The sequence below is a fragment of the Canis aureus genome, chromosome 3 (assembly GCF_053574225.1).
Source record: "Canis aureus isolate CA01 chromosome 3, VMU_Caureus_v.1.0, whole genome shotgun sequence".
In the NCBI taxonomy this organism is placed as follows: Eukaryota; Metazoa; Chordata; class Mammalia; order Carnivora; family Canidae; genus Canis; species Canis aureus.
The window spans coordinates 85,573,004-85,597,473 of record NC_135613.1 but is presented as its reverse complement, the minus strand read 5'-3'; the positions used below and the strand labels follow the sequence as shown (position 1 = coordinate 85,597,473).

The 24,470-nt window shown below is 45.8% G+C and overlaps 1 protein-coding gene and 1 non-coding gene across 2 annotated transcripts in view; both read right to left on the bottom strand.

Annotated features, from left to right (window-relative positions):
* The window catches only part of NTM (neurotrimin), a 942,893-nt gene that overhangs the window by 903,974 nt on the left and 14,449 nt on the right, over positions 1–24,470 (bottom strand). The window lies entirely within an intron of this gene.
* On the bottom strand, positions 23,850–23,973 carry LOC144311637 (U6atac minor spliceosomal RNA). The gene has a single exon (XR_013377232.1). It is a non-coding gene; the product is annotated as a U6atac minor spliceosomal RNA (small nuclear RNA).

The following is a 24,470-nucleotide window of genomic DNA, read 5'->3' as shown; positions in this document are numbered from 1 at the left end:
GGGGGGTGGGGGGAGACTAAAATACAGAAACCTTTTTCCTCCTCTTTCCATCCTTCCCTTCAAAAGTTAGGGGGTGGCTCTTGTATTAGACTAATATATCCTTGGCAATCTTTAGCTCAGACATGTGTTGAGTGTCAATTAGGTCCCAGGCACTGTGCTAAAAAGGAGAACACAAACTCACTGCTTTTTAAAAATCTCATGGAGGTACACGAGCTGTCCACATAAACAAATCATTAAAAGAGCATAATAAGCACATTATTAGCAGGGCACACAGACGGCCATGGAAGGATCTCTGAGCAAGTGATTAAAACCTCCATGAAGAGCTCACGAGGGCTCACAGAAGAAGTGATCATGGAGCAGAGTTTTAAAGGACAAGAGGGATTTGCCAGCAGAAGATGAAGTGAAGGTCCAGTGGGTAGAGACTCCTGGGGGCAAAGTCATCTCAGAACATGGCTTGTTCAAAAGGACGCAGGTGTCAGGGAAGGGGCCTGATAGCAAAGGATGGACAGGCTTATAAAATTCGGGACCCAAGAAACTTAAACCTTACTGTCGTGTTTGAAGTTTCATCCAAGGAGAAATGGGGAGCCGGTGCAGGTTGAAGCAGAATAGTAGCATGTTTATCTTAAGAAATGTAATTCTTTTTTTTTTTTTTTTAAGATTTTCTTTATTTGTTCATGAGAGACAGAGAGAGGGGCAGAGACACCGGCAGAGGGAGAAGCAGACTCCCTGCGGGGAGCCCTATGGGAGCTCAATCCCAGGACCCCAGAATCACGACCCGAGCCCAAGGCAGATGCTCCACCGCTGAGCCACCCGGGGGCCCCCAGCAATGTAAGTCTAAAGCAAAAACCACAGTCAGAAATTGGGGAGATAATGAATCTGTTTATGAGAGGCTGCGACCATGTTTAATCCAAGGCAAACTAATGACAAACCCTAGGTTGGCACGAGGGACCACACGGGGGTAAGAGGAGGAAGACAAGGCTCTAAGGATCCAACCAGCTGAAATCCCACCTCCTTGAAGGGCCCAGTTTGGACTGACTGGCCGCCTCTGCAGACTCGCACCCACAAAGCAGCTTCGTCTGAGCACCTTGAGCTCCCACCGCCCCCCCGGGTGCCCAGCAGCCAGCTCTCCCGCCGTTTCGGACTCGCCGTCCCTCTTCCCGACCACTTGAGTCCCTCTCCACCTGTCCTTCCCTTGCTCTCCGGTATTAATTGCTTAGATTCTGTGCCATGGGAAGCTGCTGCTAACAAAAGATTAGCCTTTTTTACAGGAAGAGGTGATTATAAAAAAAAGGAGAGATTTTTGTTTTTAAGGCAGATGAAAGAAAGCCCAAGGAGATGTGCATTTGACCCTCCAACATGCTTCTTCAAGCCTCCCTCAGCAGTACTTAAAGGCGCTTCCAAGGGAAGGCTTTATGAATGCAAAATGAAGTCAGTGCCTTGTGCCTGCTCCAGAAGAAAGGGAAAACAGACCTTTTATATACAATATTTCCTTTATGGCTGGCGCTGCTCCTCCTGCCCCAGTGATGCTGCACCACTTCAGACGCCAGCTTGACCTTCTCAAGGTCACTCCACACAGCAGGCCCCCTTGTGCCTCTCCCGGGGACCTGCGCCGAGGAGCCGGAAGGGCCAGCTTTTGTTTTCTGTTTCTCCTCAGTCACAGTAGAGCCCTTGCCCGGGGGCAGAGACACCTGAAGTCCCCAGCAGGGCGAGCTCAGTCGGGGGTGTCGGGATGGTGCCCCCCTCTGCGGAAAGAAGCCCCTCGGCAGCGTCCAACCTCCTCCCCTCCACTCTGCCACCCGTGGGGTCCAGATGCCCGCTCGAGGGCGTGATGAGGACACGGTGCACACGCGGACGTGCCCCTGCTCAGCCTCCTTTGCACGCTCGCCTTGTGTCCTTCTGCTTCTCAGACACCGTTGGATACTAATGCTTTGCAGTCTCCTTACATTTCACTCGGCACTTGGTATTTTAGGCTGTGCACCTGTTACCGGCTTGCGGATGTCAGTGATTTGCACGTCTCCAGTTGGTGGAGATGGGGTGTCATCTCTGCATCACCTGACGGCTTTGGGGGGCACCGAGAGTGGTGTAGTCGCCTCCGTATCTGCCGCCGCACTCCCCAGGCACACTCCATTTTGCAGGGAATCAGCACTGGTTACGTGCTAAGTGGTTTCTTCTTTTCCAAAGGTGGTTTCTAATGCCTGTAGAGGAATCTGCTTCGTGGTGATGACCGTCCGCTGACATAAATGTCCGTATAAAGGAACCGCCTCAAACCAATGTTACTAAGCGACGTGGACTTGAGTTAGATTCTTTCTGTGTCCAAAAAGCTGGGAACCTCGGGGCAAGGTATTTCCCAACTCTGAGGCTCAGATTTCTCATCTGTTCAATGGAAACCATGCTGTTTCCTATCTCATAAATTTCTTGCTAAGAACTTACATAATATCACAGCAAACGTTAAGAAAGTGACCATCCGTTTTACTCACAAGCTGATCATGATAAGGGAGAGGGACACAAGATTAAAGTTCCACCTGGAACGCGCTTCATATTTTTATGCATATAAATTAATGCCTTTTTTTCAAGACCTTGCTCAAACGCTATCTCTAGAAGCTTCATCCAACTCTCCCTCTCCTCTGGACAAAAATAATTTCTCCTTCCTCTTCTGAAGTCCCTGAATCTCACCCACTCACCTCTATCTACAACACTTAGAGATTATAAATTCCTTATAGACAGATTATAAGTTCCTATATAGACAGTTCCTTATAGACAGGTCTGTCCAGCTCAGTAAATATTTTGCACAAATGAACAAAAGGAAGACTAGGCATTTTGTTTCGCTCTTTCAGCAGGGGAAGGGGTTTCCAAGACCTGTTGGCCATCCCTGGGCAAGAGCAATCTCTTCCTGAAGCCTGAAGAACACTGAGTGACCTAATGATAAATAACAGGCTTTTCGTGTAGGGTAGGCCTGGAAATGCCCATTAAGGGGGGCGTTGAGGCATTTCACATTAATCCTAAACATTTCCCCTTAAACCCAAATGAAATAACTAACTGTTGCATAATTCAATAAGAAGCCCAGGCTGGGGGCTGCATTCACTTTCCGAGTAACCAGTGAATAAGTACCATCCATGAAACTATTAAGTTAATTTAAAATCCTGACAATTTAGCACCACTCTGGCGAGATAAGAACCATTTATTAAAAGGCACAGTTCATTAACCCAAATGCTACTGGCTTATTTGCTCAGAGAAAGGGGCGGGTCCAAGCCCCATCAGGAGTCACCTTTCCCCCCTCCCAGAAACCAAGCAGATCCAAGCAGTCAGGCCAAGAAATCCCCACTTGCGATGTCCTGGGCAGTGTTCTGACCACGTGACTCTTTCTCCTCAACATCCAGTCCATGGGGACCATCTCTCATAGTATTTGAGTTAAGGCAGAAAATGTGACAAAGCCTGATCTTTGAAGGTTCTCTGAGCCTTTTTTTCTGCCTTTTTCCCCCACTGACTATTCTTCTCTGTCCCAGATCCCCTCCCCTGGCTTCTCTATAAGCCTCCCCTAGACCTGGGGCATGTTTCCCATATAAATTTTACATATCACATTTCTGTCCTCTGTCATTGGGTCTTTTGAGCATGCAGACTGGGTGCTGCTATGAAATATTTTCCGATTCCACCATGACACTGCTTTCCAGGGCGTTGTATGCCACCCTCGTATAAAAACTGACAAGCAAAGGACAGCACAGAGCACAGGGCTCCCTTTTGTGACACTGTTTTTTTCTGACCACATAACAGATCCATTTAGGGAGAAAATGCACTGAATCCCATGAAGGACATGTTGAGTCACTAAGGTCCTCTCCTGACAGCCTTGGGATGTTTGTTTGTTTGTTTTGTTTTGGGGGGGAGGTTGTTTAAATCCAGTCTTGTAACTATTCACTAGAAACCCTCAGGCCAGTGATATAACCAGAAAGTGGAAGGGACCTTTCAAAGTGAACCAGTACCTGGAACAGGTGGCAGACTGGGGTCTTCAATATTTACAATTTAAAAAGCTAATCTTATCTCATTAACTGTAAAGAGTAAACATCTTAGCTTTCCTACTTGTTTTAATCAACTGAAAAACTGACTTAATGTGGACCAAGGTAACAATGTTTGTGTGGGGGAAGGTGTCTATCTGCAATCTTCGGAGCTGTTCAGTGCGGAGCCCTTTGCACATCTATGCATATTCTTAGACTGCAGATTTGGAGTAAAGTAGAGCATCTACCTGGTTCTCAATGAGGAATATAATAAAAGTTCCCATTTAGCAAAATATTTATTTACATAAATGATTTCATTTCACTCTGAAATTATCCAGGCATATAAGGATTTCTGTTCAGCCACCATTTCTATTTCCCAATTTCTAGAAGGGTGTTATATTTCATGTTTTGGAAGGATGGTAAGACTCTTATGTTCAGAGCCACCACTTTGAAGAAGAAAAGACGGAATATCAATATGTATCCCTTCATTAATTCTGACAGTATTGATCAATCATCTACGAGTTACCAGACACCGCCTTCAGTCTTAAGGATGCAATAATAAATGAGATGATTCCTTTCTCTCTTGAACTAACATCCTACTTGGATGAAATAAATAATACACGTGTAAACAAATCAACAAAATGACTTCGAAAAGTGGGAGGTGCTCTACGGGAAGTTGTGTAAATGATGTGATAGAGAAAGAAAGAAGAAAGGCTTCCTTGAGATTGGAATGACAGAAATCCATCCTGCGTGGAAAGGTCTGGAAGGAAAAAGGTCCAGGGAGAAGACAGAGCAAAGGGAGAGTCCCGCAAGTAAAACTCAAGCGTCTAAGAAACAGACCAAGAAGCAGAAGGCAAGTCTGAGAAACAGCAGGACAGACATTCATTGGAGCAAAATCAATGAGGAAGATGGCGATATGTGGGGACCTCTTGGAGGCAAGGGCTAAGGCTTCGGAGTCTTTGAGTCTGTGAGGAAGAGTGTGGATTTCAATCTCGGTGTAAAGGAGGAGTAACAATTTATGCTGGAAGGTATTACTTGCGCTTCTGTTTGGAAAATGGATTGTAGGAGGCATGAGGCGGAGAGTGGGTGGAAAGCATGGAAGCAATCGAAAGTGACTTCCACAGTGGTCCAGGCAAGATGTCATGGTCCTGTGGACAAAGGTATCAGAGTGAAGGGGGATGGGAATAGATTGGAGATTGACTTTGGAGTAAAACTAACAAGAAATGTTGATAGATTTGAAATTAGAAGTTCTGAAAAGGGAGGAACGAGAATAATTCTTAAGTTCTGTGCATGAGCAACGTGTTCAAAAGGGTGCCATCAAGTAATTTAGAGAAGACTGAGTGAATAACACCCTCCCCACGGGGTGCAAGGTGGTGGAATAATGAGCTTCGTTTTGGACACACCAAATGGCAGGTGTAATCTATTCTAAGACACACAATTAGCTTATATACTAAGGAAGGAAAAATAAGACAAAACAAAACACTCTCAACTGGTCATACCAGCCTCTATTGAGCTGATGTCTTCTTGTCCTTGCAAATGGCTTGGCAATTTCCTCTGCCTTAAGTTTAAGTGTGATAGGCAACCTTATTCATGTATCTCAACAACTAGGTCATCAGCTGTGGTCATCCTTTTCTATCTTTGGTTCTATAGAGCACTTGACTGTTGTGATCATTCTTCCATAGACAAATATAGACTTCTCTATTCTCCAATTTGCACCCTACTGGTCTGTCCCCATGCATTTTTGTAGACAAAATAATTTCTATTTCAATCACACTGAAGTACAGTGTGATTCAAGGAATCATTTCTTGAAAAATTTTAAATGGCAATTAAACTCATGTTGTACCGACGATGCATAGCACTCAAGAAAATGAAGAAAATGGGTCTGAGTTTGCGCACTTGTGGGCGGTAGTGACTACGCCTCTCCACTTGGCAGACTGAGGTTATAAGATGCCATTGATTATAAGATACACCCTAATTTCAGAGATATAAAAATGTGCAAAAATATGGGCAATCAAATGAATAAAATGACATAATAAGCTTGAAATATGTTTATAAATCTGGAGTCTGGACTGGAGATATGAATTTGGCAGTCCTCAGTAGATAGAGATATTGGAAACCGTAGTACTAGATGAGGTCTAGAAAAGTGAACAGATACAGAAAATACCTGAGGACCAAGCCCGTGGCACCCCAGCATACAGAGATCCAGGAGAGGAGCAGTCAGCAAAAGAGAAGAGGGATGGTTAGTGAGGTAGGAAAAAAACCAGGAGAGGATGATGCCAAAGAAGCCAAGAGGAAAATTCTCAAAAGGAAAGAAAGGGTCAGTTCTGTCAAGTGCAGCTGAGAGATGGGCTAAAGATTGGAAATTGATAACTGTATTTGGCAAAATAAATGTTGCTGATGACCTTGACGAGAAGAGTTTCAGGAGAGTGGTATGGACCAGTGCCAGACAGGAGAGATGAAGAGTGAGTGGCAGGATCTAAAGGACAGACAGGCAAGTAAAGATCGTTCCCCTGAGAAGCTTTACTGGGAAGGAGAGCAGAAAACCATGGGTGAAGCTGAGGGAGAATGCGAGACCAAGAGAAGTTGTTGATGTTATAGTTGTAAAGATGGTAGATACTAGAGCAGATGTGTGCCCATGGAAGTGATCCAGTGCAGAGGAAAGAAGGAATGATGTAGAAGAAAGAGAAAGAGAATTCTAGGGTGGAAATTCTTGAGGGAGGAGGGAAGCCACCAGAGCATACATAGAGAAGCTGAACGCTAAAATGGAATGGGATTTTTTTCCTATTATAAGACTGAAACATGGGTTTACAAACACGAGGCAGGTATAGTGGAAGATTTGGTACCTTGAAGATGAGTTAATTCCTGACTGCTTCTGTTTCCTCAATGAACTATGAGTCATCCACCCCAAATGGGAGCAAGAAGATGTTTAGAAGACTGTAAACATATTGAGGAGAGGGGCAGAAATACAAATCAGACGTCTGAGAAAATAAAAGCAAACATCCCAGGAATGCATAGTAGGATTCATGGGCATTAGTGAGTAATTTAAATTGAAAATGGCATCAGATCACAGGATTCTCTCCTAGCAAGGTCCGGCTTCACAAGCCCAGGATCAGAAAAAGTAGGTAGGTGGTTTCAGCTCAGCTCGAGGTCTCGTCTCAGCCAGGGAAATGCAACAGAAAGAAAGAGAATTGAGAGTGTTTGCAGACAATTGATTATGGGATCAAAGCAGCTATAGTGAGGAAAGAATAAGGTGAACACAGGAGAGGAGTGAAAAACTGCAGGGTCCATGACTTAAGGAATGTGCTGTAACCTTTGGGACAAGGGGGAAGACTCCTCGGTGAGCAATGGAGGGTCTTGTTACTTCACATGGAAGAGACAAAAAACCTCCAGAAGGAAGGAGGTGAGCCCATCTGAGATCTGAACAGGGTCTTGTTACTTCACATGGAAGAGACAAAAAACCTCCAGAAGGAAGGAGGTGAGCCCATCTGAGATCTGAACAGAGAATCACAACAGTCCAGGAGGCTTAAAGGTCCCAGAGTCTCGAAGAAGTGTGAATGGGTTGGTTGGCTTTTCCTTTTATGCCATCTCAGCTTTTCTTACTGCAATTAAATTAGGTTTCACCTTCTCCAGTCCCCAAAGCCTAATGAAGAGCAGCTGCTTGTCATCCACATGGAGTATCCTTTATTTTAATTGTGAACTTGTATTAAGTCACCCTTTAAATTTCTTCATCCTGCTGAACAACCCTATTTCCTTGTGGCAGTCCTCATAGGCCCTATGATATGGCCCTTTGATCATTTCCGTTGAGTTCCTCTGGAGTACTATAGCAGATGCCATAAAAGTTTAATAAGGGTCCTAATAAAGGTTCACTAGTACCAGTAGGATCACAGGATATCCCATTGTGTCTATATATATATTTTTTTACCCTGGATTATATACTTTGTTGTAATGATTACTTTCAAATAACTAGAGTTTTCTAGCAGGTTTAAGTTCAATTCTTGTTTGTTTCAGAAAATCTTTCCATCCTGTGTAGGCAGACACTTATATCGAGATTGACTCTACCGCTTAGTGGCTTGTGCTTCCTTCTGCAACTCCCATGAATGAGGCCCATCTTCTATGAGTACTCATGTAACTCCTTTTATTTTTATCTTACTTTTTCATCTCTTGATATTTCTCTGGAGATCTCATCTACCAAACTCCACTTGGCCTGTGGGCAAGCAGGATCCTACAAAATTTGGTTCTGTTTTCTCTACAAACTGGGTTCTTTTCTCTGCCAGGAGAGAATGAATGTCTCTGTTGATCATTCTTTCCTGATAACCTCAGTACAAGGTACTGAATCCTAGAGATGCCCTGGGTATGGAACTGAGAAATGTAACAGAGATCACGGTAACTGCTAAATGTGGATTCAATATCTGATCATTGTAGTTATGATATGACATGCAATTTCCACAGTGTTGCATCCATAACATTATTTTTGGAATATAATCTATTCTTAGGACCCTGTGAAGCCAAATTCTCCCATCCATAGAAATCAATGAGGATCCTTTACCCAGTTCCTGCCAGCTGCCTTTCCAAAGTTGGCACTAAGTCCAGAAGCCATCTGAGAAGGGGGGCTCCTGGGGGACTCAGTTGGCTAGGCGTCTGCCTTCGGCTCAGGTCATGATCCCCGGGTCCTGGAATTGAGCCTGTGTTGGGCTCCCTGCTCAGAGAGGAGTATGTTTCTCTCTCTCCCTCTGCCACTCTCATTCTCTCTCTCAAATAAATAAATAAAATCTTTTAAAAATCTGAGGACTCTCAGCTTACAGGACATACTCTCCCACAGTAGCAAGGTGACTTCTGCTGAGCCTTTGATGACTGAGAAAGCACAGCTAACATCTCTCTCCTCCCTCTGCAACTAAGATACTGAGTAGCGCCCAGTTGTCACAGTTCAGTTCCTCTTTTGGTGAAACTCACAGTTTAAATTAATATATAGATATAGGTATGTAGAGATATAAATATATAGATATGTGGATCTATTTATACCTATAAATCTATAGATCTAGACGTAAGTATATTAATATGACCAGACTCAAGTGATGATGAAGATAATTCTGGGGTGATGAAGAAAGTGATGATGAAATATATGTGAAGAAAATTCTTTCAGTTTACCATTTCTACTAATTGCCCCAGTTAAAGTATCTTCTCCAAATGCCCAAAATCCTGAGGGAGGGGAGACATAGGTGAGCACTAAGGGCAACCAGTGGAAGATCGAGAAGGAGGGAGCTGCTACTGAGACATCCAAACATCAGATGTTAGGATGCAGTGTCTCCCTATATTGAATACCTAATATCAAGCACCGCCATAGATTCATTTATCTTTGTAGCACCACAGAGACATAAGTATTACAGCTGATTAAAGGTTAAATAGCTTACAGCCAGCAGAGGGCACGTTGGGTATTTGAACCCTTGTCTACTTGTTCTCAAAACCCACATTTTAACCAAAGGAAACAATTCAAGGATACATCCCAATAGTCTTCCCTGAGCAAAAGGATGTGGTGAACACACTGTCTCAAATGTAACACATATCTTGATGGGACTTGGGCTTTTGGTGGGGAATGGTAAAGCTGCATGACCTGGGAGTTTATTCTTTGTACTTTATTTAAAGGCTTCTAGGAGGGGATCCCTGGGTGGCTCTGTGGTTTAGCTCCTGCCTTCGGCCCAAGGTGTGATCCTGGAGTCCTGGGATCAAATCTCCCGTCAGGGTCCTTGCATGGAGCCTGCTTCTCCCTCTGCCTGTGTCTCTGCCTCTCTCTCTCTGTCTGTGTGTCTCTCATGAATAAATAAATAAAATCTTAAAAAAAAAATAAAGGCCTCTAGGATTTTGTTAATTAAAAGCTTTTCTGATCACTAAGTATTTTTGGCTTGGATTTTAAGGGTTTTAACATCTATCTCTCTATCATTTGTCATCTCTCTCTCTCAACCTGCCACTTGCCCTGTCTTCTCTCTCTCTCTCTAAATCCCTGTCTGTTTCTACATAAGCCACACTTTTTTTTTTCTTCTCTCTTGGTATGAGAGAGGGAACTATGGTTAAGGAGGTTCAGTAACAGGCTTCAGAAACATAAAAGGCCCAGGGCTAGGCCCAGAGAGAGGAAGAAGAAAACTGGTTTTACTCCAAGCCCAAGGGAAAAATTAAAGAATAAAGAGCACATGTCCTAGATTTTCTAAAATGTGCCTTATTTTAAATCATATGGTCCATCATCCCCATAAACATACCTGTACTTGTTGTAAATTGGGGGCCAACTAATAGTTCAGCACATGGGTGTTTTCTGGGAATGGATAACCTCAGATTTCCTTCTCTGGCATCCTCCCCAGGTCACCAGGTTCAGAAAAAAAGGGGGGGGGGGCAAAAATGTGTTCTGTTTCCATAATGCATGGATACTTTTATGTATATTCTGGTATTTGACCATTAAAATCATCTCATAGTTGACAAAAGCAAAGCTGCAAGAGAATAAACAAACTGTTCAAGGTCACATAATAAGTAGAATTAGGATTCAAACCAAGGCCCCCCCGAGTTCTAAATCCTGAGCTTGTGATTGACATTGCAAGATTTTAGAACAGAGACACTGTCAAAGGATAAAGATTGTACATCTGGAAGGAGCTCCTCTAGTGCTTTATATTTCAGAAAAGGCATATGGTCTTTAGCATAAAGAGATAAGTACCCTAACATGAATCCTCAGGAAAGCTAGTGGAAATAGAAACTGAGTTGCCATAGGTTCAGGATAGCTGGTAAACCTGAGGGAACCCGAAGAGAGATTAAAGAGAAGGGACAGGTGATATCCTAATCATCTATTCATTACAGCCTTCTTAGCCTACAATACCCTCTGTTTGTTGGGTCCCTTTGCAGCTTCCCTGTGCTGACTGGGGGGCAGGCATGATGGTTATATATCCGCCTTTCTCCCTTCACTGCAATGTGCTACCAACCGATGATGACCCTTATTAAGGCAATCGTGTTCCATATATGTGCTAGAATAAGCCTTATGAAGATGATATTATTAGATATCAAAATGGTTGAATACTGGCAATTTTGCATGGCCCAATTTAACACTGTAATCATGATCACCCATAGACTTTTTGCAAATCATGCCAGGGCACAGAGCCACCCACCCATTTCTATGCAGCAGGAAGAGCCATCCTGCTGCATAGAATCCCAGTGATTCTGGAGAGCCAGATGGTAAAGAAGAGGGTCCAGAGAGCCCTACAATCTCCCTCATCCCATAACTGGCTTGTGAAAGAGTGGTTAGGATAAGAACGAGAGCTGAAAACATAAGGACCATAACCTGCCTCGTCACACTTCTAAAATCTCAGGAGAAAAAAATAAAATAAAATCTCAGGAGGACAGTGAGTGAATGAGATGGTATGTGCATGGCGTAAGAGGCTTTGTGGCCATGCTTCCAAGGTCAAATCCCATCCTATCACTTGTTCTGTGTGAGCTGAACCTCAGTCTTCTCATCTGTAAAATTATGATAAATGTAGCACCCACTTCCTAGAAACACTATAAAAATTAACGGGAATAATATGTGCATAGCAATTAGGATTATACCTAGTAACTAGTGGGCAGTCAGTAAATTTAAACTATCGCTATTATTGGAGACTATTCCTTCGGGTTGTAAAGCCTTCATGTCTTTACATAAAACTTATGCAGACCTGCTCTGGCTCTCAATATTCTCCTCTGCCACTTGGATATCCCCATAAATTAAAGAGGGCAGGAAAGATCCAGAGGGAGATAACTGTGGGTATCCGAAGGTTCTAGCTGGGGAAAAACAAACAAACAAACAAACAAACAAACTAAGGGTGCCTTCCTTTATGGTACAGTGGACCCTAGTTTGGAGTAAGGTGTGAAGAGGAAGGTTTTAAAAGGAGAATGGGATCCAAGTGCTGCGGGCAGATGGAGTAGATATTTCTCAACATACACCACTCACATTATTTCTAAATACACATGGATGCTGCTGTATTTCGTTGCATACATGCTGTTTACAAATGCTACATAATTTATGATGCCTTTTACTGTGTTTTTTCCTCAATTATTGCATACTAAAAATCAAATTAATTCTATGTGGACACTCAACACATTTTTCAAGCCCTTTTACTTAGAAATATGGAAGACCATCATATAATGGAAGGGTTGTAAAACCAGGAGAGAAAAGACCCGACTTCTGGTCAGAGTGCTGCTCTTCTAATCCACCACAGGATCCAGAGTCACTTTACTTCTTTATGCCTCAGTTTCCCCTGAGTCAAAGAAGAAAGGTGATGGTACTGGTATTTCTAGTGACCTGGTCTAAGGAAACAATCATAAAACTGGAATGAGGCTAAATTCATGACGATGTTCACTAAAACATTATTTATACCGGCCAAAAATTAGAACAACATAAATGTCCAAACATAGGGTAATGGTATTGTACATCTACTTGATGTAATGTAATGAAACCAATTAAAATTATGTTCACTAATACTATGTAACGGCATGGAAAATTGCTTCTGATCTATTCTTAAAAGAAAAAAATGAGATATAAATGATATGATTATAACTATATAATAAAAACCATGGCAGAGAATAAGGAAAAAATTGGAAGAAATACATTAAATGAAATTGTGCATGAGTGACTTTAAATCTTTTAAAGCTACTTTTGTATGGTGCCCAAATTATATTTAATACGGATACATTACTTAAACTAAACAAAATACATCAATAATAATCAGCTGAGAAAGTTGGGGTAGATGTTTCTAGGGCCCCTTCATTTCTAAAATCCAGCTGCAGTCATCAAGATTAAAAGACGGAATAGATTTGTGGGAGTCCTTTCAAAGGCACCCGGCACCACACAATTATAATGCCTTATTATTATTAACTCGCACCAAGCAAGAACTAACACAAATCCATTACAAAAGCAAAATAGAGAAATGAGAAAGAGGCAGATGACACAATATTCCACTTGCTGTGAAAGCTCTTTTGGGTTGGAATATTCTTGACGCAACCTTTGGAAGAATGAATTTTACACAGCTTTCTGCCATGCAGCCCTCTCTGCCCTTTGTGCTGACATAATTGTCAAGCCGGTTTTATTGCATTCTCAAGTGATGGGCAGAACAGATGGCCAAAGCCCAGCCTGGGGACTGGTGTCTGCTTAGAGTGTCAGTGATGCTTTGCAGGGAAGAAGGAGGAGAGGTATGGCTGGCCCTGTGAAGAAGGGGGACTGGGACCACACAGGGAGGGAGACCAAAAATCAAAGGGGGCGGCCTGCGGGCTTCCCTGTAGGAAAACCAATGGAAGTTCGTTGATCCGTCCCAATGCCAAAGAGAACCGAAGCACAATGGGGAATCAAGCCAGGAAAGTAGACTTTCAGCCCAAATCATTGGTCGCTAGTTATGATCCATGTCAGAACAGGAGCAGCTGAAAAAAGTATGTCTTTATTTCATGAAAGATGGTATGTCACCTCGTCCTTACTCATAGGAGCTGAAGGAATGGGCAAAAGTAAGATGAGTACAAAAACAAACACAAAAAAACCCTACCTGGACTTAAATTCAAGAGATCTGGGCTTGACCTACGACCTTACAATGTACATAAATCTTGGACTGGGCACACTATCTCTTCAAGCCTCAGTTTACTTATCTATCAAATGAGGCTAACCCACCTTGGAAGAGTATTATAAAGTATTAAATGATACCATCTGTGAGGTGCATGGTTCCCGGTTAGGCCCTGAGGGGTCATCTCAGTCTCTATTGTGTGGCTTTGAGACAGCCTTGAAAATAAGTTCAAGTCCGTAATTCTAAATGCCTAGTACAAAAATGGGTGGTATCAAGAGAAATCAGGTGATTAGTCAAAAATGAATTAAATGCACATTTTCTATTTTTCTCAACTATTTGTGTTTGCTTTTATTAGAGTTCTAAGCTCGAGGGCATGGTGCCTGACAAGACGAGAATTTAAGAGCTCCACTGGTCGAAGGGACCTGAGTCACTGGCATGGCCCTTAGGGCCGACGCATGGGTCAAACAATAAAATCACAGGATTTGCTAAGATCAAGGAGCCTTAAAAATATGAAATCCAAAAATAAGAGAAGTGAGGCTCGGGGAAGTGAAGTGATTTGCTCCAAGTTGCACAGCTAATTAGTAACAGAGTTGATACTTACATTTAGATTCCCCTATTCCCAATTTAACATTCTTTCTACGACATGTTTTGCTGACTGAAAATACATTTTTCTGGCTTGAGAAATGTGATATGAATGCAACAGTATGGAGGTTGGAAAGCATCCATATTCGTGGGTATGAATGATGACAGGGCACTGCTTCAGCAAGGGGTCGGGATATATATGCAGAGGGGCAGATAAAGGCAAGAAACGATATCAATCACGACACCTTGCCTCGATGTTTTATCAGTTTTACAAGTTTGATACAATTGCAACTCCATTTAATCCTTACAGATTTTCACCGTATTCGTTGGGTGGGACAGATATTGGCCTCATTTTTAAAAAAATTTAGTTAGTTAGTTATTTTGATTGAAGTATGGTTGGCACAATGCTACATGAGTTTCAGGTGTACAATATGGTGACCCCACAACTCTATACGTTGTGTGGCGCTCACCACAAGGACAGCTACCACCTGTCACCATGCAACACTATTATGAAACCCTTGACTATTCCTCATGCTGTGCCATCCGTCCCCACGACGTATTCAGTCCTTAACTGGAAGCCTGTGACTCCATGGTGTAGATGAGAAGGGAAGTCCAATGTTTTGCCCAAAGTCTCATGGCCGATTGTGGCAACAATGGGACAACTGGTGAGCTTTCTTGACACAAGGAAAGAGACTCCCTTACGTGACCTCTTTCAGTGTGTTCATTCGGAGCCTATTCTTGAGTGTTTGAGGAAGCACATGGGTAGTTTCTGGCGCGACTTACCCCTGGAGCGCTCCATGGTTCGTCACCTTTAGGAGCTACGAAACATGGCGTGACATTGGGCCTCTCGGGAAGTTGCCTTGGCCCTGGGAGTCCAAAGATATCAGAGTGTGTGTATCTCCCTGGAACTTTAAGCCACTAGGCACTTTTTTAAAGATAAATACAGGCAACCAAAGAAGAAGCTGGGTTGACATCTGGTGGTGGGGATAGGGGGTGGAGGACAAAGGAACAGAGGAAATCAGCCAGGCTTTATCAACTCCACCATGCCTTTCCCCTGGCGGGCAGCAGCGAGGTACCAGCCACTTGCCTCTTTACAGTTTTAACTAAAAGGAGCATTACAGAGGTGAATTAACATTTAAAAAGAATGTAAAAACTCAGAGCTGTTCTAATGATGATTAATGGAGAGCTATAAGGGGGCCATGACCTGCTAGTGTCATTAAATGGATTGGCAGGTTTCTGAGCATTAATTATAAATAGCCACAGGAGTTCTCCTGCTTCACAGAATGATGATAAATCCAAGTCTCTGAGAGAGAAGAAGAAAGGAAAGCAAAGAGGGGAAAAAAGTTTGCCTGTGAGTGTCTGCCTCTATGTTGCGGGGAGAGGGAGCGAGCAGAGGGAATGAGATAAATGATAAATTAGACCCTGCCAGTCAATCACATTTTCTAAATGTTTTATGTCCCAAAAGCTATAAAAGCAATATTCCTTTCTGCCCTTATTGGAGCCATTTCTGTAGAGCAATCACATCAGTTTCCTTGGGGATTTCCGCTGAAATGTGCTTTGCCTTTTCTTTTTATATTTACTCTCCAGCCTGTGACCAAGGGAGGGTCAGAGTCCGCATACAAATGGGCAGGAGGGAGACCCAGTGACCAGGCGAGGCAGGCAGGGGGAGTGAGAGGCCCTGGCTGGGGGCCACGGCGCAGGTGCTTTCCGGCCGTCCAGTGATGGTCCCGGGACGGTCGCAGGCCCAGGGCCCGGTGGGATAGACAGTGTGGACTCAGCACAAATTTTGCTGACTCGAGAGACCGCAAGCGTCATGAGGGCAGGGATGGATTTGGGGTCTGCGTCCTTCATCGCCAGAACCTAGCGTGGTGCGTGGCCGTCATGGGCACCCCGGGACTTCCAGACAGAGAAGCATCGCAGTATCCACCCGTGTGCGTGGCCTGTGTCGGGTGACAGCTGGAGCCGAGCTGGGCCATCCTGCCGAGGTGACTCCTCTCTCATCGACCCGTGACAAGACTCCTCAGAGTTTGCTTCCTAACCCCGGTGATGAGATGAAGACAGAGATGAGGCAGGGAGAGGGAGAGAGAAGGAGAGAGCTCTGGAAGAAAGAATGAATGAAAGAGCCCCCAACCCAAGATGTGGCATTACGGATACTCCCGGACGACGTTGTATTTTTTGTGTCGTTACTTTTCAAGGCTTTCGGCTGGAAGTCATTATTTCAGCTGATTGGAAAGTGGTGTTGAAAGACCTGCTTCTCTGCTACAATTTTCTTCATATCCTATTAGTTGCAATACAATTACAGAGAATACATCAATTCCTGGCCTGCCCGCCGCTGCCGCCGGAGCCGCCTATTAAAAAGCGGCCTTATTAATGGAATTGTACATCTAGGATTAATCGGCTTGCGTTGGCCATTTACATTTCTCATTCCACAAGCACTTTTGTTTGCTTAATAGGCTGAAGGAGGTAGGAAATGACACAACAAAAGCCTCTCCCGATTGCCACGCGTATCACTGGTGGATTTAATGTCCCCTCCTCCTTTCATCCTCAAGTGCTGCATGGGGATAAGATCTGGCACATGCCACTAGGGAAAAGCAAGGCGGCAGCGACGCAGCGATTGGTGGGCCAAGCAGGAAGGAAGGCGGGCGGAGAGAGAGGCCAGAGCATGGTCTTTGCACGATGGGGACGGAGCACAGGCTCGGTTTTCCCTCTACTCTCACAGGTTCGCCTGGGACGAAGGAGCCTGTGAGGATGAAGCCCAGGGAACAGGATCTCAGCAGCAGGGCAGGGCAGGAGGCGCACAGGGAGGCCGTCGAGCTGCTTCCATGGGACGGATGCACCCTCCCCTTGGCCACGAGTGACTTCCACGAGCCGTCCTTCATCCCAGAGGCTGTTTTTGTTAATCCTGGCCTGGCCTCCTGCCCATCACCACGTTCCTCCATCATTTCTCCTTAGGGCTTAGGGAACAGACTTAAGGCTGGAGGATTCCAAGTCACTCTGCTCTCAGGTCAAGCCAAGCACAACGTAACACGGAGGGGGGCATGGAGCGGGGATATGGGAGGCATCATATAGGACCGTTGGCTCCCTTTATCTCTGTTGGCGTGGATGACTTAGAGCTGACAGCTTGGGATTTCTCCCCAGAACTTAGAAAAGGAGAAAGAAGCACATCACGGCTGAATTCTTACATTCGATGGATTCCAAGAGACGAGGCACCAGGCAGCTGTCCGCAACAGCAGTCTGCCTGGAAAAGGATGTGCCAGAGAGAGAAAGATGCCAGCCCATCTGAATGAGGATCCTTGACTGCAGGGGAGTGGGGCTGAAGGCAACGTAGGAAGGCGGTGAGGATGCCCCAGGCCCTTCCTCACCCACCGGACTCTCCAAGGGCGGCAGCTTACACCTCCAATTACTCCCCCACACACTGGCCTACGGGGACTTCCAGGACATCAGAGAGGCTTGGGCACCCCCGCGAAAAGCTGCTCAAAAATAATACAACTTGGACCTTTTCATCAAACCTTATCTCCAGAGAGTTCAGCTGTTCCAGGACGGGGACTGTTGCCCCAGGAGGGCAACATCAAGCTCCCAGGAGGGAGGCCAGGTTGTTGATGGACCGCAGCGGATTTCCTTTCTCCAGATGGGAGCCACACCTCCCAGCCAGGTGACGTGCCCACCAGACCACCCTCTTCTCCTGTCCTCTCTCCAACCTGCTCCAGGAGGTCATGCTTATCAAAGCTCAACCTTCCTTCCGCCAGCGATGCTTTGTTGAATTTGCTCCTCCCTTTGTCTCCGGCTGGCTCAGCCCATGACCCAGGGAGGTCCTGAGGTCTGAAACGGTGAACAGCCGCGGCGCATGCAGCCCAGACTCCCTTGCCAGCCGGGGGTGCTCTGTGATGGAACAGAGGGCTCCAGTCTCGGGGAGGGCGCTACCTCAGCAGCAGAGTCCATGTATGTTGGAGCGATGTAATATAGTATGACTTTTCGCTTTAATGGGATTTTTCTAGACCACTAGGAAAAAAAGACTCCATTAACCACACTACAAAGGCCTCTACTTATTAGTATTTTAGAACAGTGGCAAAACATTGCGTGAATCTAATTATTGCTGACAAATATGAAAATTGAAATCAAAGTTAAATTTTCAGCTACAGTGCCTCATATGCCAGCCTCCTCTGCCTGCAACTACTTCCCCAACACATTTAGTCTTCCAATAGTTTCAGCAGAAGATTGGCTATTTCCCTCTTCCCCTATAATATCGCTTGCTTGCTTCCCCCAGTCCCTCAGCCCTCCCTGGCTCGGACCCTATATATTTTGAAGCATTAAATCTGACATATTCATCTTGGTGGCTGGCACTAGCTAACTAACTTCATGTTTACCTGTCACAGATACAGACACCGGCTGAGCAAGGTGCCGGGGAAGCTGCTTCCCTCTCCCCTACCCTCTCTCCCTCCGCCCCCAATCCTAGCCTCCTTCTTCTTCTTCTTTTTTTTTTTTTTCCCAGATAAAAGTCATTTGACTGATTTCAAATTCCTCGTGATATCAGGACAGAAAAAAAAAAGGACTTGTCAACACCTTTCTTTCTTTTTCCCTATTAAGCATACTGTAAAAATCAATCCCTTTTGTCACTTCACTCTGCTTGCGAGAATGTTTAATGGATGTCAAGGGAGCTAATGATCGCTGGTAGAAAATTCATTTTAGATTTGCTATTTATAAAGTACTCAGTACTCAGGTGGGAAATTAACATGAGGCAAGGAGTCGGGTGGGGTGGGGGAGGGAGAGAAATACAGAACTGGGGCCTGCCAGGCTGGCAGTGGCTTTGTGTGGGCGGCACCTGCCGTGTTCTAGGGGCAGAGGGCGCGTGTGCCAGGGATGCTGGGTGGGACAGGCTCGGGAAACATCCAGACCCGGGCGAGCCCATCTCTCCGAGCCAAAATTTCCTCAGCAGCAAAATCCGATCTACAACACCTAGCTCACAAGGTTGTAGAAAGGATTAAATAAAATATCACACATAAAACATTTACCAGTGCCTGGCACCGAGTACTAGGACATGTTTAATAAATGTTAAATTTCTTTCCCTGCAGCCCCAAAGCCCTGGGAGGGGATCAGGACTGAGCGGGGTGGGCACCGATCTGCTTCAGGATCTGGCAGCGGCCAGCCCACACGAGCGCCCTGCGCGTTCCCTGGCACCTGCAGCGCACGGGAGGCCATATAAGCCAGTGGTTAGTGAGTATCAGAATCGCCCAGAGGGCTGCTGGGCCTTGTTTGGGAGCTTCTGAAAGTCGGTAGGCCTGGGGTGGGGTCCGGGGACGTGCACTCCCGGTGGTAGGTCACCCGGTCTGGGGCCACTCTTCGGGAACACCCAGGTGGGCATACAAACCCATGTGCCTCCCGAAACGGCGTGGTGCCCCTGTGTGACCTGCGCCACCCAGACGGAGTGCGTCCCCACCCCTGGCTTGTCCCCACAACTGCAGACGGCATCAGGACCCAGAAACCTGAGGCAGATCCCCAAGGGCTACTAAAGTCACGGCCCAATTGTGCATCCCTGGCCAGGAGCAGGAGAGGCAAGTGCTCAGGTTCGTGTCGTGGCTTGTGCAGGATGCGACCAAGCCTCAGTTTCCCCCTACATGGCTGGTGCCGGGAGTGCTCAGCTGGGCAGATGCCCTTCAGGCTCCGCAGGGGGCTCCGGTGGCCCCGGAGTCCAGGTCAGAAGGCCCTCGGCTGTGCACACCCGGCTCGTTTCTCCCTCCCCTGGCCCTCCGCTTGCCTACTTGTCTGTCCTGTTTGGATTAACCGCAAACCTCTGGTCGCTCACTGTCCTAGCGCGGCCACCTGTGGGCCCGGCTTGAGTCCCGAGTCCCAGGGGAGTTCCTGTTTGCGCTGCAGCCCGTTCCAGTGAGCCTGGCATTACACACAGCCATTGAACTGCTAATTCATTGTCTAAGAAGTTGCTTTTCAGTTTCTGATTTTTCAATAATAGGCTTCTCGCAAAGCCCTTAAGCTTCGGAAATAAGCCAAAAACTGCTTTTCCAGTCATTTACATAAACACAAGCGGATCAGGAGGGGGGAAATGGCATCGTTCGACGTGTGATCCCCGGGCTTGGGCGCCCGGGTGGACGGCGCTGCGGGCGGCAGGTGGGCGCGGGGCGCGCGGCCTCCACCTGCCACCCGGGCCGCTGATACATCCTGAGATTTCTCCTGACGCCTCGGCTGCTGCCTCGCCGGCCAGGCCGGGTATTCTGGGCACCAGCAAATTGTTCTGTCAGCAAGCCGCTCCCTCAGCTGCATCTCGTTAGGGAGCCTGTCACTCACCCGCCAGGCCCAGCATCACAGCCCTGTCTCGGAGGACACAGTCACCTGGCACAGGTAAGGGGTGGCCTGGAAACTCTGCCTGGGAGACAGAGCCCCCCAGGGACACAGCCCCAGGTCCCCGAAGCTCAAAGCTCGCTCCAGGGTTCGGTGGCAGGGGATGTGGATTCGGGGCCTGGCCCTCCCTAGGGGTTCAGCTACTTCAAGAGGGAGGAACTTTCTGGCATGCAGGTCACTTTCAACCATCGTCATGTCTCTCTCTCCCCCTCTGTCTTTCCAAATGTCGATTTTTACAAATAATCCAATGAGCCAGAAAGAACAGCCATTCCTTTTCTTTCCAGACAACTCCTATTCCTCTGCGTTAAAAAGTAAAGAAACAGACGACTGAAACTTCTACCTTTTAAGCACCTGATTCTGAGCAGGCTGTTTCCCTTCCGCACCAAGGTCTTAGGGGACAAAAGGTAAGGTGCTGGGTAAAAACAGAACAGAAACAAGATGCCCAGTTGAATTTGAAATTCGGATCAATAGCAAATATTTATTTTTTTATTTTTTTTAGTGTAAGTATATGCTGTGCATAATAAAAAAATTATTTGCTGCTTATCTGGAATTCAAATTTGTTGAGCATCCTGGATTTTTTTATTTGCTAAATCTGGCAATCCGAGCAAAAGGGAATATTCAATGGCTTACTTTATATATTCCCATCGCTTGCATAGCACCAAGTTTGCTTTGTCCTGATGTTTTGTTTTTGTTTTTTCCTGGGATGGGCATATTCAAGAGAAACTGAGACCCCTCCCCTGAGGGTAGAGAGGTGACTCCTCCTGCGCCCCCCACCCTGGGGCCCCTCCAGTCAGAACTCGCTGCACCTATGTTCACCATTTCTCTAAGTCAGTGGTTCTCCAAATTTAGCATCAATCACCTGAAGGGTTTATTGAAATGCACATAGCTAGGTTTTGGAAAGCCCCGGACTTTCTGATTCAAAGGCCACACTTGGACAGCCCTGACTCTAAGGACACTGTGTACCCCCTCCTCTTCCCCTCAGGCAGACTAGGAACAAGGAGACCGCTCGGAGGGGTCCGCTTGAAGGCTCAGGATAGAAACAAAGGGCTGGAGTAGGTCTCAAAAATCCTTGTTCTCCTTTTCAGCCTTTCAAATTCCTTCCCTGGCCCGGATTATTCCATCATTCCACCCTCAATATTGATGCAAATTTGTACAGTGTTGCACTGAGTGAGTCCTGCGGGAAGGCCAACCCTGCCTGGGCACGGCATGTGCAAAGGCCCTGTGCTGCGGCAGTGGGGCGTTAGTGTCCAGAGGCAGTGCCTGGGGCCTGCAGGGTGAAAGGGCAGAAGCAAGTGGGTGCCCGAGCCAGAGCAATAGAGAGCCTAGGGCAAGCTAGGGGAGGGACTTCCGTGCCAAGTTAAGGACCCTGGGCAAGTTAAGGACCCTGGGCGTTTGTCTCGAAAGCCAGCCATGTGGAGCTAACGGATATTTTAAGGAAAGACTGAAATGACATTTTTTTTTTTTTAGCAAGATAATTAATTATTAGCAAGAGAGAAGATGGACTCATCTGGGGAGGACCTGGTAGCAGGGGACCTATTTAGAGACGGCATTAGTTTAGCATGAAGTGGCTTGAGCTTGAAGTGAGACAGGGCCACCGGGCAGGGGAGGAGGGACAGAAACAGGAGGTCCCACGGAGGCTGCCCTGAACTGAGCCATGAGTGGTTATAGGAGCGGGGGGGGGGGGTGTGAGCGGGGGGCAGAGGGGAAGTGCAGTCCCTGGGTTTCATAAACATAATTCAGTGAAACATGGAAGCTACATTCCAAGGAAGTTTAAATTTCCTATTTTAGGGATCCCTGGGTGGCGCAGCAGTTTGGCGCCTGCCTTTGGCCCAGGGCGCGATCCTCCAGACCCGGGATCGAATCCCACATCGGGCTCCTGGTGCATGGAGCCTGCTTCTCCCTCTGCCTGTGTCTCTGCCTCTCTCTCTGTATGACTATCATAAGTAAATAAAATTTAAAAAAAATTTTTTTTAATTTTCTATTTTACAGATGCAGAATACAAGAGCTCTGGGAAGAATATTCGATTCTAAAAGTCAGAGTTAATGGCAGGGCTGGGGTGAGAAAGAACATTCTGATGGCAGAGTAGACTTCATGTGGACACGCTCTGCAAACCGTGAATGTGTAACTGTGTCTCGTATAATTCCCTTGAGAGTTAGCCCAAGCAAGGAGCTGGGGGTGAGCCCGAGTTTGAGAGATGGTCGGCTATCTCCTCAACGGTAGGACCAGAACCATGGGAACAGATGGAGACATCGAGAAGGAGCGGGTCAGACTGCCTCTTAGCGTCCAGAGGGAAGAGGATGCCACGAGGAAAGGAGGAGACTTTGTGATCCTGAGTCGAAATCAGCATTTTGCCCATTCCACAAGTCACTGTGTTTAGTCTTTTCTGCCTTCTGGGAAATGCAGCCTACAGGTTTATAGACACGTATGTGAACATGTACACACGTGTATGCGAACACACATCTTCCCCGGATTACACTCAGTGAAAATCACAGCCGTTGAATGCAGACTCCTTCGCCTTCCTATAACCAAGCTGGAAGGTTTGCCCAAATCTATGCTGTGCGAGGACAGTTGATTTTCGCTTTTTTTCATTTGTCTTTATCAGAGCAACTTACATACAGCATAAAATCTACCCTTTTAACCATTTTAAATGTACAAGTCACTGGCATCAAGTATATTCACACCGTTGTGCAACCAGCATCACCATCCATCTCTAGAACGCTTACACCATCCCAAACAGAAATTTTACCCATTAAACAGCTCTCCATTTCTTCCTCCCTACAGCTGCCAGAAACTTCTATTTTCCATCTCTATGAATTTGCCTATTCTAGGGACCTCACCTAAGAGGAATTATACAATATTTGTCCTTTCATGTCTGACTTCTTTCACTTAGCATTGTGTTTTCAAGCTTCATCCATGCTGCAGCAAGTGTCACAATTTCATTCATTAATTCCATTCAGGCAGAATAATACTTGATTGTACGCACACGTCGTATTTTATCCATTCATCCACTGATGGACACTTGGGTTGTTTCCACCTTTTGCCCATTGTGAATAAGGCTGCTGCGCACATGGCTGCACAAATACCTGAATCCCCGCTTTCAAATTTTTGTGTTTTTATGGTAAATACCTAGAAGTGAAATTACTAGATCGTATCATAATTCCATTTTCAATTTTGGGACGAACCACCACACTGCTTCCCACAATGGTTGTACCACTTTACTTGCCCCCCAGCAATGCAGAGGGGGATTCCAATTCAATTTCTCCATATCTTCACCAACATTTTTTAGTTTCCTTTTTAAGTTTCTTAACAGCAGCTATCCTAATGAGTGTAAAGTGGTGTCTCATTGTGGTTTTGATTTGTTTTTCCCTAATGACAGTTTGACAACCTATGGTTAGATGCCACAAAGTAGGTGGTGATACCTTAATCACGTGTGTATTGTGGGGATCCAAGGGCTTCCATCCTTGTCGAGGGGAGATCTAACATTCCTTCCTGCCACACAAAATGCTAATTGTCTCCTAACATTCGTCTTCCTCTTCCTCCATGATAATAAGCCCCCGAATTTTTCTGGGCCCATGGTCATCCAAAGGGAATGATGCATTTCCCATCATGGCACCTAAATGTAGCAGGGTAACTAAGTTCTGTCCACAGGCATTTGGAGAAGTGTGCCGTATGTGGGCTTCCAGAAGGAACATTCTTTGGGAGACAGCACACTCATGCATTCTTTCCCTTCTTCACCGACCCTTTCGTCCCACTGCTGGGCACACAGATGCTGCCATCCTAGACCAAAGGGCCAAAGATGTGGCCTGTACAACAGATCTGAACCACAGAAAGGATGGGGTTCCTCAATTTAGAAGACATTACACCAGCCATGAAAAGACAGAGAGGAATGTTACTGTGGCCACACAGAAAATGTCTTATTTAAGCCACTTTTATTGTGTAGTTTCTATCATTTGCAGGTGAATCCAATCATAGTGGGAATTCTCAAATAAGTTTCTCTTCT